The sequence below is a fragment of the Cyprinodon tularosa genome, unplaced genomic scaffold (genome assembly GCF_016077235.1).
Source record: "Cyprinodon tularosa strain WSP-4 unplaced genomic scaffold, ASM1607723v1 ctg198, whole genome shotgun sequence".
Lineage (NCBI taxonomy): Eukaryota > Metazoa > Chordata > Actinopteri > Cyprinodontiformes > Cyprinodontidae > Cyprinodon > Cyprinodon tularosa.
In genome coordinates this window covers 384,384-389,268 of record NW_024038724.1, presented here as the reverse complement: position 1 = coordinate 389,268, position 4,885 = coordinate 384,384, and positions in this window count along the sequence as shown.

Sequence of the window (4,885 nt, the reverse complement as noted above, 5' to 3'; positions counted from 1 at the left end):
ATCATATTGTGAAACCACAGCCTATAACCAGGGGCGGAGCTAGATGGGGGCCATGGCCAACCTTAGCCAATCATTGCCCCACCCCACCCCATAATCAAGTGGAATATTCGAAAAATTCAAAATGTTCATATATTACTCACTTTTTTTATATATTCATAAGTATTTGACAACAAAAACACTGCGGTCAATTATGCACATGAATATACTAACATTAAAGATGGTAAGATCAGAATTCCTGCTCTTTTCAGAACTAGATTTTGTATTTTATGGGGTAAAGAGAAAATTATGTGTCTCTGCATTCATCTAGTCTTTAGTAAAATCATAGATAAATAACAACTTTTATAAAAATAATCAATTTATGTAGATATTAGTGCTTGTAAATGTCAATTTTATGCAGGATGATTATTGATACAAGTAGGTGGGTAATGACAATGGAAAAGATGTTCACCCCAGAACTCAGATGTTCACCCAGAAAAGACTTTTATCCACTTTATCTTTTATCTAAAAAGCATGGATGTTTAAAAATATGCACATATTAGTAAAGGCTGTTGGAAATTATAGTTAGTCTTTATTTAGAAAATATGGATGTTTTGCTCGTTGATTTTCCTGTTGGAACAGTGTAGATTGACCCTGAGGCTCTGCTGCCTATCCATTTTCGTCCACCCCTCAGTGTACACTGGTTTTTGCCCGGCCACCCAAATATTTTCTGGCTACGCCTCTGCCTATACCTACACAGGTTTTTTTTTTAATGGCAGATATAGCTCCTCATGCCATAAAGAAAATAATATAAATGTTTTTTTAAGTTGCGCCCCAACTACATTTCTGTTGCTCTTCTATGACATGTCTGCCCTCCTTCCCATCTTGTTGCGTCCAGTATATAAAAAAAACCCATTGTATTATGGTTTGGGTTTTCTTTTGTGTTTTTATATATTTGAACCCTTTTCCTGTTAAATACAGGTGCTGGTCATAAAATTAGAATATCATGAAAAAGTAGATTGATTTCAGTAATTCCATTTAAAAAGTGAAACTTGTATATTATATTCATACATTACATACAAACTCATATATTTCAGATGTTTATTTTGTTTAATTTTGATGATTACAAATGACAACAAATGAAAATCTCAAATTCATCATATCAGAAAATTAGAATATTACTGAAGACCAATAAAAACAAAGGATTTATAGAAATGTTGGCCAACTGAAAAGTATGAACATGAAAAGTATGAGCATGTACAGCACTCAGTATTTAGTTGGGCCTCCTTTGGCCTGTATTACTGCAGCAATGCGGCGTGGCATGGAGTCGATCAGTCTGTGGCACTGCTCAGGTGTTATGATAGCCCAGGTTGCTCTAATAGTGGCTTTTAGCTCTTCTGAATTGTTGGGTCTGGTGTATTGCATCTTCTTCTTCACAATACCCCATAGATTTTCTATGGGGTTAAGGTCAGGAGAGTTTGCTGGCCAATTAAGAACAGGGATACCATGGTCCTTCAACCAGGTACTGGTAGCTTTGGCACTGTGTGCAGGTGCCAAGTCCTGTTGGAAAATGAAATCTGCATCTCCAAAAAGTTGGTCAGCTGCAGGAAGCATGAAGTGCTCTAAAACTTCCTGGTATGTGGCTGCGTTGACCCTGGACCTCAGAAAACACAATGGACCAACACCAGCAGATGACATGGCACCCCAAACCATCACTGACTGTGGAAACTTTACACTGGACTTCAAGCAACGTGGATGAAGTGCCTCTCTTCTTTTCCTCCAGACTCTGGGACCTTGATTTCCAGTGGCACGGGAAGGGGGGTGCTGTGGGGGCTGCAGCCTCCCTCGTCATAGCATCAGCCCCCCATGGTGGGGGGCTGTGGGGTAACATAATATTGTACTTAAAAACATGAAATTATTTATGTATTTATTTTTTAAAAGACTGTGTTTGATATGGGATTAAAATGGTGGGCTGTGTATAAGATATAAACTAATGATTCATTATTTTAATATTTCATAAAAAACTAGGCTACTCCCCCTGAAGTGCTTCCGCCACCTTACATTCGTTTAGGCATGGCTAGCAATAGGCAGCAGAAACGTATTTCTGACTATTTCGAGGTGAGAAATGGTTTTAATTCCCCTATACGCTAGAATAAGGCTGCATATCACTAAATATTATGTCTGCATTAAGCTATTAAGTGATAAAATATGAAATTATTATTTTTTTTGTGTGTGTGTTTTTTGTTTCAGATATGAAATCATTCCCCATATCCATAGTCGAATTGACTTTCAAGATGTTCAATGCTCAGTTTAGGCTATATTTAGGCCATGTTTCATTCAAGTATTCCTGTTCCTGTTGATTGCAAGCTGTTGTTTGTTTTCAATTCAATTCAGTTTATTTATATAGCACCAAATTCACAACACATGTCATCTCAAGGCACTTTACAGTTCAACCAGATCATCCAGTCAAATTGATACAAAGTTTTCTATCTAAGGAAAACCAGCTGATTGCATCGACTCATTGACTCTTCAGCAATCCCTCACACTAAGCATGCTTGTAGCGACAGTGGAGAGGAAAAACTCCCTTTTAACAGGAAGAAACCTCCGGCAGAACCAGGCTCAGTGTGAGTGGCCATCTGCTGAGGCCCACTGGGGTTCAAGAAGACAGAAGCAGAGACACAAAAAGCAGCTGTAAAAGGCGGCCCCGTCCAGGAAACACACAGCCAGGCAGACGATCAATTTTGAATGATTAAAAGAGAAGATATGAAGTTTAAAATGTTCATGCTTTGTTCCGATGCATTTAAAATGGCAGTTTTTGGCGACAAATGTAGGCCTACAATATTATGTTAAAAACGTCAGCCACAGCCCTCAACATAATGACGTCATGTGTTTTTCAACCCAGCCATCAGCCCCCCTCGCTTGAAACAGCTTCCAGCGCGCCTGTTGATTTCCAAAGGAAATGCAAAATTTACTTTCATCAGAGAACATGACTTTGGACCACTCACCAGCAGTCCAGTCCTGTTTCTCTTTAGCCCAGGCAAGACGCTTCTGACGCTGTCTGTGGTTCAAGAGTGGCTTGACACAAGGAATGTGACAGCAGAAACCCATGTCTTTCATACGTCTGTGTGTGGTGGTTCTTGAAGCACTCACTCCAGCTGCAGTCCACTCTTTGTGAATCTCCCCCACATTTTTGAATGGGTTTTGTTTCACAATCCTCTCCAGGGTGTGGTTATCTCTCTTGCTTGTACACTTTTTTCGACCACATATTTTCCTTCCCTTCGCCTCTCTATTAATGTGCTTGGACACTGAGCTCTGTGAACAGCCAGCCTCTTTAGCGATGACCTTTTGTGTCTTGCCCTCCTTGTGCAAGGTGTCGATGGTCGTCTTTTGGACAACTGTCAAGTCAGCAGTCTTCCCCATGATTGTGTAGCCTATAGAACTAGACTGAAAGACCATTTAAAGGCTTTTGCAGGTGGTTTGAGTTAATTAGCTGATTAGAGTGTGGCACCAGGGGCCATCCATTTTGAACCTTTTCACAATATTCTAATTTTCTGATATGATGAATTTGAGATTTTCATTTGTTGTCATTTGTAATCATCAAAATTAAACAAAATAAACATCTGAAATATATGAGTTTGTATGTAATGTATGAATATAATATACAAGTTTCACTTTTTAAATGGAATTACTGAAATCAATCTACTTTTTCATGATATTCTAATTTTATGACCAGCACCTGTATCTATGCTCTGTGAGGCCCTTCCTTACTAGTTCATTCCTTAGTTTTTGGTTGTCACTTTCTTGTTGTGTTCTATTTAGTTTATCCCCTTAGGTGATCATTTATCTTTTCCCCTTATTTAATGGCTTCTTTGTGTCAGTTAATTGCCATTGTTGTTAATTAGTAATCAGCCCTCACCTGTCATGCATTCCTTCTGTCTAATCTGTTCTAAAACTGCTCTGAGTATACCGGATCTGACTTTTTTGTCATTCCACATCTACCTTAGTATCTATGCTCCTAATTCCTCATGTCTGTTGTGCTGATGTGCTCTACTTGTGCATCATCATCTGTAATTTTTTCTATGTTCATATTTAAAGTACTCATACACTTGTGTTTTCTTCTCTAACTGATCAGTCTTGCAAGTTGCAGCTAAATAACATCAGTGGGGTTTGGAAAAAATTGCAAACATTTTCTCATTAAAAGACAAACAGCAAGCAGAGCAGGTTTGATCAGGCACTCAGCCCTTCAGTAGCAGTAGTACCTTTCTAATTGTGACTAACTATCTGCCTGTCTCTCCAATACTTCAAGCCTCTCAGGCCTCAGTCATTAATCATTAGTGTCTGCAATAACTCTGCATCCCCAGTGTTGAATACCTCTGCTTTAAAGGATGATCCTTAACCATCTTTGCCCCCCTGGTAAGCATTGGGGTGGATGATACACCTGCACCAAGCTTTGTCATTTCCAGCTGGGACTTCTGAGGGACAATCTGGAGCTCTCAGGAGTGTGCATTCAGCTCTCCCAGTAGATACTGGACGAGTATGTGAGGACACAGGGCTGTTTTTAAGAAAGACTGATCTGTGGCATTGTTCAAGTTCACTTTCTACATTAGAAAGTGAATTAGAAACTCCATCAATTTACATTACAAACCATCCATTTTCCAGACTGTCATTTTCAGAAATTCTCCAACAACTCTGTCATAGTTCATGTATCACTTGATAACTCAGTCTACAGACAGTGGACAAAGGACATGTCCAGTGGGGGCTTGAGGTGGATTTGCACCTGAGGAGGCATGAGTACACCAACGCCTGTGGAAATTATCTTGATGGACCCTTCTAACTATGTGGATGTTCACCTGAGCAATAAACTGAACTGGAGTTACACTGCTAAGGGTCTCCTGCTGTGGAGACTTAG